The 12,776-nt window shown below is 47.1% G+C and overlaps 1 protein-coding gene across 1 annotated transcript in view; it reads left to right on the top strand.

Annotated features, from left to right (window-relative positions):
- Positions 1 to 12,776, top strand: part of SH3BGRL (SH3 domain binding glutamate rich protein like) — a 37,761-nt gene that overhangs the window by 14,270 nt on the left and 10,715 nt on the right. The gene's annotated exons all lie outside the window — the stretch shown is intronic.

Here is a 12,776-nt window from a genome sequence, read left to right on the forward strand (position 1 = left end):
CACCGTTTGATACACGCTTTCTATCAGTATTGCTGCTAAGGCTGCATCTGTGGCAGCTTGTTCCCATCTCTGCCCAGTCCTTCCCTGACGTCAGTGCAAGCATCTGCACGTCCACATGCTGCACTGCGTGCGGGACTCCTAGAAAATCGTGCTACTTGTGCAATTGGAAGAGTTTCTGCACTTCAGACAGCTACAAACCTATGCACTGGGGCAAGAAAGGGGAAATGCACGTGCTCATAAATGTGCATTTGGCATCTGAGGTGAAGGCAATTGTTTCTTTCAGTAATTCCATTTTTTTTGCAGGTTGAATGTGTATGCAAAAACTTTGTAGTGCAGAGCAGAAGCAGCAATAACTGTACAAAGGACTACTATCAAATACAACGAATCTCACGCAGGAGGGTTAAGTGTGTTTGAGCATCCCTTGTCTTAAAGCCACCAAGCCGGCAGGCTGTGGGCAGCTGGGTCCCAAGGACGAGCCATCCCTGCCCCAGGTTTGAGGACTGTAAGCTGGCCACAGCCTCGTGCTGCAGGAGATGGGAGCCTGGAGGCTGCCCGGGGTGGGGCAGAGCCCCGTCTTCCCCGGCACTGGCAGGCGTTTCTTTCCTCTGGGCCAGTGCCAGAGGAGTCCAGGTGTTTGACTTTTAAGCCGCTGCCAGCCGGTGCCTGGAGACATCAGGCTGTGTCCGAAGTTCAGTGCTCATCAGGCAAACCGTGCTGGCAGAGTTTTTGCCCCGCAGGAAGGGCGGGGAGGGCTGTACTGCTGGCTGCTGGTACCCGATGCTCAGCACTAACTGAGACAATTAAGCAGTAGCCAACAGACGTCCCTTTTTATGGAGAAGAGGAATTTTTAAAGGTTTTGCTGTTGGCCAGAGTGCCACCTCTAGCTGCTCTGTGTTGCTTCTTTGCTGCCTCAGCTCTTTGGTCCTAAAATGTTGAATTGAGGTTATAATCCCCCCAGCTAGGGTGCTGAGCTTCTCTTTCCCTGCATCGTTTCATTCTTCGTTTTTATCCAACCCAGATAATACGGAAAGTCAGCCGGATTTTTCCTCTGCCTTAAGCTCACCCTACACCATTCCCCATTCTCAGTTGTTAGCAGCACCTTGGGCCCCAGTTGAGAAGTTTGGGATGATTTTCACATTGTCCCTCTGCCTTCCTGACTGATAGTAGCAACTTTAAGCTCCAGTGCTCTGATGCAAATCTGTAGCTGGGATTTCTTAAATGACGGGTCTTAAATGACCAGCTGTAATGTTGTCTGGTACTCACTGAAATCCTTCTGTCATTGCTCATCTCGCTCCTTTAGAAACTCAAATGCTTCTGGTTCCATTTTTGCCACCCATGTGAAAGATGTATAAAGCGATAAGTCATACACAGATCCCGCTTGCTGCGAGAGGACAAGCGCACGTCTAATGCTTTTCCAGTTCTGAAACACCTCGCCCAGGATTCAGCAGTTTGAAGCACTCATTTGGATTCACTCCCCCCCCCCACCTCCCCTGTTGAGGCTGTTAGGTTTCTACAAAAAATACACACGTAGTGAGGTTCACTCTCTTCTAGTAACAGCTCGGATGCTGCCAACCCCTCATTGTGACTTCTTGAGTTTTGATTCCTTCCTTGCCCAACTGTTGGGGATCATACATATCGTGTCCAGAAATACCAAGGTAAGGGGAAAAACAAACAAATAAGCAAACAAGAAGCTACTCTCTTGATAAACAGAATGGCCCTGTATTTAGATGTGACTGATGATCCCTAAAGGCAATGTACAGCAGCCAGTGCAATAAAGTGCTCTGGGATACTGACATGCCAGAAGTTTGCAGTTTAAAAATGCAGATAATTTATGGTAACTGTTCGTGTTTTATATACATCTTTCTGACCGGGTCGTGTTTTGGTGGGTAGTTGTTTTTCAGCCATATGGCACAGCCAAGACTTTGTTTTTGCAGTTTAATCACTAGTATCAGCTGTTGGCCAGATCTAAAGCTTTCTGTATGAATACCATTTAACTGCTAAATGAAAAACAGCATTATACAAGTTTTTAGTAAATCTAGGGTTTGAGCTGGTAAGGTATTGAGCAAGTTTGGGAAGAAAGCCCTATGCGGCGCTCCGGCAGGTTGCGGGGGGCTTTGCTGCCATGGGCGGGCTCTCACACCGGGGTTCCAGGTCGAACGTGCCAGGAGCTGGGAAATGCTGCCATGAAGCTGCTGCATCCTTGCTGCCGCTTCGAAGATAAAGCAGATCAGCTCTTTGAAAGGCAAAGTGTTTTTAGGCTGGATGTCCAAGAGCCATGATGTGGACCTAATTGAGATCCTTTCTTTTTTTCTCTCTTTCTTCCCCCCCCCCCCCCCCCCCGCCTTAGATATGAAAACAGGTCACTTTTCAGTTGCGTTTAGCAGTTCTTTTCTTTCCCACAGCAATTGTGGGAAGCTTATTGTGAATGTAAGTCAGTGCATTCGGCACAATACTTGGAAGCGTAGAGCAAAGATCAGCACAAACAGAGTGAATATATTTGGTTATTTAACTAGTTTGCAATGATAAAATAGTTCTACTGAATTGGATCTCTCTGTGTTTCACCATTTAGCTCTTTCTTCTGGGATGAACTCTGAATGTGTTACCTGGGGCTCCTCAGTCTTAAACTAGGGAAAACTTCCCCAAGAAAAGACAACTATCTGAGAGAAGTTTGTGTTTATTGTAGCACAAGCTCATCCATGTTTGTGATTACAACCTTGAAATCATATTTTTACTTCTATTCTTGTAGTCTTTTATTTACTATGGAGAAGAGCTTTTGGTAACCCGGTGTTCCAAGGAGTAGTTAGTACTAATGCCATCCTGACTTCTGCATGTTGGCAATCAAGACTCTTTTTGAGCACTTTAGAGAATTAATAAAGGCATCTGAATAAGCAGACAGTGGAGAGCTGGGGGTTTTGATGTTTTGGGTTTTTTTTTGCTTTTATGAAGCAACAGATACTCTGACTGAGTATCCTGGTGCATGTGACTTTGCATCCTAGGAATGTTAAACCAAGAAGTCTTTAAAAAAAAAAAAAAATACTGACCAGGAAGGAGGAGAGGTAAAGGCATAGGTAAGATGTCACCACCTTCTTGCAGCCAAGAAAAAGAAGAAAAACTTGTTCCTGAATTTGGTGATTTTCGTAGGGAAGGAGGTAGGTTTTCAGCTGATGGAGAAGCATTGCCATGTGATTGAGCAAAATTTGCGGTTTATTAAGTGGTGCTTGTGTAATTTATCTTCAGATCTTATTGATGGTAGAATTCTCTGTATGCTAGAAACCAAGTAGAATCATAATAGTCCTTTAAAAGCAAGTATAAAGAGCAGTTTTGTTTTATTACCATTTTATTTTTTCCTGGGTGTTTGGATGTTACCTGTTGAGAGCAGAATTTGACTTGAGCTCTGATAGTACCTTGATCCTTAAAGTGCCTCATGAAAAGTAAACTTAAAACATGTTAAAAAGTAATCCGTCCTTCATTAAGCACTGCTGCTACCACTGTTCGCCTGAAGCTGAGGAAGTTTAAATAAGGGGGGATGCTACTTGTCCTCTTACTTGACTAAGGGGTGTAAGAGTCTGCTGTTGGCCACTGCTGGCAGGGAGCAGGCTCAGCAGACCTTCGATGTGACGCAGCGAGTCAGTTCTGATCTATTTATGGCCTTTTGGTATCTTTGGTGTTAGAATTTGGCTGTGGGAGAGCTTCCACGGAAGTGGCTGTAACGTATCGGTCTGACCCGACGCGGTGACATTCAGGAATCCTGCTGCAGTGTGAAGTGCAAATGCCGTGTACGTCTAAATGAAAGACTCACTGCCATTTGGATCTGAGTGTTTGGGCTGCCGCTATCGCGTAGCATTTAAAACGGTGGGCAGGGCCTGCTGGGGTGACTGTGCCCAGGACATGACTAAGGGGCGCATGGTGCCCTGCAGCCAGGTGCGAGTTCTGCCAGCAGATAACTGCCCTTGTAGATAGGCGTATGCCCCAAATCTCTGCGCTGTAAAACTATAAGAGACTGTGGGATCGCGATAGAGAGCAGTTGCTTTCCCCGGCCGCTTAGCTGTTGTGCTGCATGCTGCTCGCAGCACTGCGTGTTTGCAGCTTGGCGCAAAGTGCCGTGACTCCGGAGCGTGCGCCTGGATTTCCCTGGGAGCCCAAGGAGGGGGAGGCCCCGTGGGGAATTAAACTGTCTGGTTATAGTGGAAACTTCTAACTGTGGCAGAAACCCAGTATTAGTATGGTTCACCAAAGGTGATGGGGTAAATGTGTACAGTACTTTACACATTGGCACAGAAGTCCCTGCCTGGAAGTGGATGCAGCTGTGCAAAGGTGCAGTCCAGCTGTGCCAAGCACTGGGCCAGGCTGCTGAGCACTGGGCAGGGTGCAAGGAAGGAAGCGAGAGACTGGACTGCATGCTTAAACATCTGAATGTTGTTTTAGGTAAGTGAATGTGTGAGATCCTATATTCAGTGTTGCCCTCGTGTTCTGAGCAGCATTAGACTGTAAATTGAGATTAGTTTTTTAAATTAGTATCTTCCAAATGATTATGTTAGTTTATTCTTTCCTTTGGAGTGATAGAGAAAAGGTTTCTTTCTTTACCTTTCTAACTAACTCATGGAGTGTCAATAGAAAGCTAGGGACATGGCAATTAGGAACCTGTTCAACAGGCTGCTTTAACAGATTACACTAACCAGGGGAGCCAGGGCCCGTGTCATTGGCTGAACTTTTCAAAGCAGGCTAAGCAGACTGAAAGCCAAACTCCCAAAGGGGATTTCTGCTCTCCTTGCAGTCCACCTCAAAGAGCAAATACAATTCAGAGGGAGCTGGCCCGTGAGCGCCTTGGGCTCCTCCGGGAGTCCTGGTCCACACGCCTCTGTAACACGGAGTGCGACACCAGCTTTTGTATTTGGTTCTTGTCGTAGAAAAAATTGTCCAATGCAGTGAGGTCTCTTGACTTGACTTTTGTTGCTTTGGGATCTAACAGGTTTTTAGGCCTTGAGTTACTGAGCAAGCACTTAAAATGGTGTTATAATCCATACGAGAAGCTTTTATTTTTGTTCTCATGAATCAGCTTTTCCATTTATGTAATTTTCTACAGTTTTTGGAGCCAAGTCGTGGCCTTGTTTAGGGAGTTGCAGGGCTTTGCCTTTTGTTCTAGCTGTATTCTCGGCTTGGGCTGGATAATCTGATCTGTGGTGTGGTACCTTATGCCTGGATAATGCCCCGTTGCTCGTGAAACGTGCTTCCCGATGCGATGAAACCTTCAGGTTGCATGTAGTACTTGTAATACTTGAGTTAAATTAGCCAGACCAAAGAAGTAGTTAGAATTCGATAATGATAATTGCCCGGATCTAAAGGATCTGTGTCAGGCACAGTGAAGGAGACTCATGAGATGTCAGTCACCGGGAGACACTTCTGCGGTTGATCCTGCAAAGCCCCGATGGAGCAGCTTGTTGCTGGGGGCATCTACTGCTGGTTCCTCACCCTTCGAGTCAAGCAGATGGGAGCCACCAGCAACTGCAGAACTGGCAGCCCTGCCTTTTGGAGTTCCTACAGGAAAAGTGTCTGTGTTCTTCTTAGAAAAAACGTTTTATATGTATATATTTTTTTATATATATATATATACATATATATAAATATATAAAAGTTCCTTGAATATTACAGAGGAAACACAAGGAAGGCTCTAGCGGAGGCCGGGAAGCTGCTCCTTGGCAGTGTTTCGTCTCTGGACAGAGCCCTGCTGTAGTAGCTGGAGGCAGAGAGCAAACTTAAAGAGGCCTTCAGGAATCCATGGCATTTAAATCCTTGATTCAGCTGCCGTGCTGTTCAACTCCTACAACTTATGTTGGACTAGGAGGCAAAATTATAAGCATTTTGCACCTGATTTGCAAGAATTAGCTTCTGTGTTAGCAACTCGTGTGAGGAAGGCATTGTCACTTTAGAAATTAGGTGAGAAATGTTTTTAAAAAAAGGAGGAGGAAAGAGGTTTAGTCCAAAAAAGGTCTGCGAATAGCCCTTCTGTTAGGCACTGACCCTGGAACACAGAGAGAGGAAAAACTACTGCTGACAATGGACATATTTAGCTTTATTTCTCTGTGCTTTGCTAGATAACTTCTTGGGCCGCTTTGCGCGGCCCCCGTTTAAGCCGCAGCGGCGAGGCGGACGCCTGGCAGTTGTTTGCAGCTGGCCAGTTTGCAGTTTGCTTTACTGACTTGGACCTGGAGGCGCTTTGGGAGCGGGCTCAGGAACGCGAGACGGGGCCGCGGCACGCAGCAAGACCTCGGCCTGGCGCGAGTCCCTGCGGCGAATTAATTTGTGTTGGCAGCCGCCCAGCGTTCCCTGTGCTGCCCCGCTCCCTCAAAAGGAAAGGTCTCTCCGTGTATTCTCACCTCGGCTGCAGGGACGGGCAGGACAGGGCTGCTGGTCCATGCTCGGCTTTTGCCGTTCGCAGTTCAAGTTTTAGCTTGTCAATCTTCAAAACATGCCAAAACACTTGATAGTTCCCAGGCTTACTGCAAATGGTATTATCATTTGAAGATTTGAACTTTCTCACCTTTTTGCACAAAACAGATGGCTCGTGTGGTTTAAAAAATTGTCAGCCTAAAATGAAACAGCCTCTTTAAGATCATTCGTGGTCTGAAATGCAACCGCTCCTCAGGTTTGATTGTTCTCTCTTACCGAGAATCCTGGCTGAACCCAGAAGGCTGAAGCTAGAAACTGTAAAAACGTCTTTAAGCTGTTTTTTAAACTCTTACTAACTTGACAAGTAAAAAAGAGCTGGATTCACTGTTGTGCGTTCATTCTCTGCTTTCTTGGTTTTAAAAACAGCAGAATAATTGCTAAGTTTCTTGGTTGCAAGGCGGCAAGAGGGAGGCAGTCAACGCCACGTCTGCCCTGCAGTTGCTGCTGTCGCTGATGATGTAACCAACCAGGGCAGAGACTTCATACAAAATCTCTTTAAATTTGTTTTAAATCCTCATAACAGTGTAAAAGCTACTTAATCACACCTTAAAAAAAATAAAATAAGTTTTTTTTTTTTTTTTTTTTTTTTGCAATGCAAAAGGTCAGGACACAGTGCCCACACAAAGGATGTAGGGTACCGCATGCCAGTGCTGCAGAGCCGCCACCGCGGAGAGCCGCTGTGCAGCCCTGCAAACCGTCCTGGGATTGCAGCGGGCTGTAAATAGATTTCTAAAAGATGTCTCTTGCCCAACAGGGAATTTATTTATTTATAACCTGAAAAACTAATAAGTGTTAAAAAAAAAAAAAAGAAAAAGAAAAAGAAAAAAAGAAAAAAAAAAGGAAGAAAAAGACCTCCTGGGCCAGCAGTACAAACCAGACTATTCTGTTCTGTTCTTTTCTGTGTTCATCCATGTACACCAAACAAGATAGTGGAGAAATTTCTTTGAAGTGCATTTCAAGGAAGACAGCTATTTCCTTGCAGTGCAGACGTAGTGTATCCGCTTCGGCCCTTTTCCTTCCCTGGTCCCGAGCCCCGGCAGCACTTTCCTTGCGGAGCTCGTGTCCACGGCCCGTTTGTATTTTGTCCCTGTGCTGTCAAACATCTACTGAGCTGTACAGGTTGTCTCAAGTGAAATCGCTTCCCTGAAGGTGAACTAAAATAACAAGCACCGTTTCTTTTTTTTGTTCAGTTGGCAAGTGCTTGTCTAATTAAACAAGTAAGCTTGAATTGCAGGTCTGTATATACATAGGGTCTGGGCAAGAGGTAAGAAATACTAGATTTCAGTTGGATATCTGAAATGAAACTTTTAGAAGAAGTTTAGTTTTGCCTGAAGTACAATAGTAATATTTCAGGCTCTTTGAAGGATATAACCAACTTTGTTCTACTGCACCCTCTGTTTATTATCATTTAGTTGTTGTTTTTTTAATGAGGGCAAAGGAGAGAAATATTTTCAGACTGAAATGTTGCAGCATTTTCTAGCAAGTGTTCTGCCCACTTTGGGTTAAAATTCCATTTTTAATGGAATATAATTTCTTTAAAAAGCATCACCTCTACTTTTGACAGCTTTGAGGTGGTTTCTCTTGCATTACCAAGAATTTCCTTGCAGCAGGACACTGTTGCAAACTAGAATGTAGAATTGTAAATTCAACTTTTGTTGTTTTTGAATGAAAGGCTCTGCTTGTTCATAATCCTGATGTTCCTCTGTGCACATGCCCTGTTAAAGCTTAACATTTCATAATTGGCTTAGACCTGGGGAGGAAGAGAGTCTCGATACGCAATGATAGCTTAAAAAAAAAAAGGTCTGCTGGAAGCATGGGCTGGTAATGCTGTTTGTTTGGGCTCTGCCTGCAAAAGATTACGGTGTCAGGATAAGAATTTACTTAACCTCCAACCACTTGCCATAAAGGTATTACCATCTTTGGAGTGGACATTGAAAGCCAAAACCAATTCAAAATGGATTCGTATGATTAAGTGTTTCCTTTTAATGCTATCTTGGGAACATCAGCAAAAAGTATAACATTTCCACTAACCTGAGGAACTTTAGATTTTTGGGTTTTTTTCTGCTCTGCAAGAACACACTGAGAAGTGTGAGTCATTTTGTTCTCAGCTGACACCTAGGTGGGATTTTTTCTCTCGTTTTTGGAGGAAGGCAGGGTATGGCAGGGGGTGACGCCACCTGCGAACAGAGGTTGCTGTCCTGCGTGTGCCCTTGTCACCCAGGCAGGACCCTGGCACGCAGCCATGAGCCTCTGCTGATGAGGTGTACTCTTGCTTCTCCGTTCATACGTCAGTCTCCGTAACTTTTGTGCTTTTACATCTATCTGTGATGTTTTTCGCCTCTGTGGCTTCTGGGCTGCCTCGGCCTGCAGACTCCACTGCGGTTCCCGCAGCCCCTTCGTTCCCCAGCTCCTGTGCTTTGTCCATTCATGCTCTCATCTCTCTGCTGGAGCCGTCTAGCTTGGAAAACATGTCAGGAGCACTCAGCAGAAAGAAGGCTTTTTATGTTTGCCAACTGCAGTTAGCTGCAGCTGATGGGCCAAAATAGCTGTCAACCCTTCCGCTGTCAACCCTTCCGTTGCGCACGTAGTATGAAGGGGTGTCCATGAAGGGGTGTCTGGGAGAGTTTTGGCTGGTGTCCATGCCCAACTAGGCAATGTGGAGAGTTTTGTGGGCAACGTAAGTGCTCAGCATTGCCAGGCGTAGCCCGAAAATGGTGCATTTCCTCCCGTTGAAGGGTTTTGCTCCTCATCCCGAACGTGGACAGCAGGAGCTGTCTGCCCAGCTTGTGTTTTAAGGAAGGTAAACACTGTCTGGAATAAGACAAAATACTTAGAAGCGGCAGCAGGCATCTATTGCTCTATTTTAGGCACTTCCATCCCGATGCTATTGCAGTGCCCAAGATTAATCGAGGTTTGCTGAACAGGCCCATAAAATGATGTGATCTGGCAGCTCTGTCCCTTCTGCCCAGCCGCAGGTACCGTGTTTCTCCGGCATGTTGAGCACTGCTGCATGGCTGCTCATCGCCGTGGCTGAGGTGCCGGGAGGAAGACATCGCGCATCTTCCAAATTGCTCTGTTTCTTTGGACAAAAGCCTAGGGTTTCAAATTAATATTACCTGTCACCCCCCGTTCCTTGTTTTTCTCTGCAAAGAGTTTCCACCATCTTGGAAAGAGAATCACCTCCTTTGACTGTAGCTGGACCGAGAGCAGCACAGGGAACGAACATGGTGCCTGCCTGCTGCAGGGAGCCTTTTCTAGCAGAGGAAACCCATTTCCAGGTGGGGCTCCTCTGCCACCTTTGCGGATGGGCAGAGAAGGGCATACAAGGGGACAACTCTGCAGAGCCTCAGTCATGGACTTGGGGCCCTGTGGTGCTCCCCGTAGCTGAACAAGGAACACGGAGACTTTCCTTGCCCCAGAAGCTGACAGTCCAAGATGAGAGAAAATTGAGGAAATAGGTTAATGAGGCAGTGTAGAGGGGGAGATGTTGCATGTACAGATGTCTAAAAAGAAAACTGTGTTTAAGTTGCTGGAGACATGTCGACTTTACTGGCCTGATCCTGGCAACATGCTGATGTTTTCTAACGCGATGAGTTTCCCACTGTCATCAGTGAAGTTCCCGGCATCCATCGCTTCTAGAAGAGGGCTTCGCTCTTTGAGCTGTGCGCCTAGATTCGTAATCGGAAGTGATGGTAGCGTAGGATTGCCAGAGGCATTTTCTTCATGTAGGAAAAACATCTTAATGGCTAAGATAGTCAGTTTTCATCAGATGTTATGTACTATGTGGCTATCTGCTACATATACACACACATGTGTGTGTGTATATATATATATATATATATATATATATACACACATACAGAGAGAGAGGGAGCAGGAGATGGAAATGCCCTATATGGGCAACCTCTGGGTATGTATATGGTTAGGAGGCAATTTACTAATAAAATTGATTTTAAACAACGGAGCTCTTAGATCAAAGTGCTGATCACTGCCACATGATAGAGGTATTGTTGCATGAGGCAGAGTGTGATTTAATAGTGGATTGGGTAAAAACTGTTTTTTTTTTTAATTCTGTGAGATCTCAAAGTGTTCTCTCTGAGCTATTGATTTTGGACAAGTTAAGGAACTGAGCCTAATGGAAATGGGCTCGATCTGTAGTTTAGAAGTTGTAGAAAATGATTAATTAAAACCTAGTTAGTTTGGCAAAAATCTAGGTAGAGACCACTAACCAAAGAGTTTACAGTTATAAAAGCCCTTCTCTCGTTTCAGTCCTGCAGAGTGGCTGGTGAAGGAAACACTGACTGCTCTGAGCCTCGTAAGGTGCCGAGAGCTTTCCCTCGCTGCTCCGTCCTGCTGCGCCTCTCCGTGTTCGCACGGGCGGAGGAATCTCCTAGCAGTAGATGCGGGTCTGCTGAAGAAGGTTCTTCTACGTGGCCCATAACACGAATGACTTCCTCGGGGTGGTACGAAGCTGTCCGCTTTACTGACTTTTAGCAGTGCTGAAAGTTAGCTCATGCCCAGCACTAATCTTGTTTCCTACCTGTCCCTCGCGCGTTCGCCTCCAGCACCTGAGCTCCTGGGCTGAGCCGCTGCCAGGAGCTGCTGTGCCCGGGCGGGCAGCCCGTGGTCCTGCCGCAGCGCGGCGAGTGCCTCCCCCGCTTGGCAGCTGAGCTGAGCCCCTCTGCGCAGGCGGAGAGGTCTGTCTCTCTGGGGTTATTTTCTTTTTTTTTGAAAAAAAAAACCCCACAAGGCCTGGTTCATCGCGGCACGGCTCCGTTTCGTGGGTCGCTGGCCTGGGAGCTGCGCGCGCCGCCGGATTTCTGTGTTTTTACGTCTCCATATATGGAGCGGCTGCTGGGGCGGCTGCTGGCTGCCCCGAATTAGAAGCAGCACAACATCTGCATCCAGCACTGCTTTCGTTGCGTAGAGCTAATTAGGTTAAATCCAGGCCTTGAACTGCTTTTATAGCAAAGGGAATCATGTGAAGAAAACAAATTTCCCCATTAAATCCTGTTTCTTTTCATTGTTCGCCAGGATGCGTATGGTTGTAGTTTCCTTCGTGGTGGTAAATCCATGCAGAGGAAGAACAGAGAATCAGCAGAGCAGCTCTGTCTCGGGAAGTTAATAATTCCTATGTGACAGTAATAAAAGCCACCTTTCCTGTGACACGGCGGCATCTTCACCGCAGAGACCCTGCTTTGCCCCGGGGGTCACGCGGGTGCGCAGAGGACATGCAGGACCCGCGGTGGCATCTCGGTCCCGAGCCCTTCCCTTAAAACAAGGCAGGCTTTGGGTGGCGGGAGCAGCTCGAGCGCGGCCTGCATCTTCTCCCCACACTGTACTGCTGCTATTTCTGGAGAGGAACAGTGTGAGCTAGAGCAGTGCTTATTGCCAGTCGGTCTGGTTTTGTAACAGGTGAAGAACGATCATATGTATTTTGACTGACCTCTTGGCTTGGCTGAGTTCAGCAGCTCACGCAGGAGGCAGACTTGCCGTTTCTCTCCCCTGTGGCACCGCTTCTGCAGGTGATTTCCAAAGGTCTTTGTAGGCAGTGCCTGCAGTCGCTGCACTCGGAGCACAGCAGAAAAGGGTATGTTTTTTTTGCCCAAGAAAACATGAGCTGGAGGTGCTTTGGGATCTTACTGTCAGGAAGTCCTTGTGAAGAGAGCTGCAGAGTCGACTTCTGAAGGACAAAGAGTTTGAATCTTGGACGGGCGAGTTTGGCCTGTGATTCCGGGGGACCCGAGGATGCAGCTGGTGCCTTACACGTCCCACTAGCAAACTTCACTGCATCTAATAAGCAGCGTTCACTCGAGTTGAACCAGCAGAGCTTCGGTCAGGTGGCTGCTCGCACCTCTGCCTTTGGACAGATCCTTAACAAAAAGTCTAACAATGAAACTTCATCCTTAAAGTCTCCATTGCAAAGTATTTCCCGGTGCTTTGATGCGTTTTCTGGAGGGAGTTTTGTGACCCAAAGGGAGTATTTTGGTCATGCGCCCGAGTTCAGTCCCCCCGTGCGCATGGGGACGGTGCCTGCAGGCTTTAAGCCTGTTTAATCGTATGGGAGCCAAACAGAGCGATTGCTTAGGAGCAAGCCGAGCGCGCCTTGAGGAGCGTGGCGAGCCGAGCGGTGCCCGCGGGGAGGGGGTCGGTAAATCGCTGCGCGTCGCCCGTAGCCTGGTGCGTACCTGCCTTCGCAAGCTCCTCAAAGCACAGCAGAGGAAAGGCTGCTGGCTTCTCCGAGCTCGTGGGGGCCGCGTCCTGCTGAGCTCCCCCGGGCCCTCCAGGTGCGCGCTGTGTGCCCAGCCCAACGTGTGCTTCGCCTCAGC

This window comes from Rhea pennata, chromosome 11 (genome assembly GCF_028389875.1).
Source record: "Rhea pennata isolate bPtePen1 chromosome 11, bPtePen1.pri, whole genome shotgun sequence".
Classification (NCBI taxonomy): Eukaryota; Metazoa; Chordata; class Aves; order Rheiformes; family Rheidae; genus Rhea; species Rhea pennata.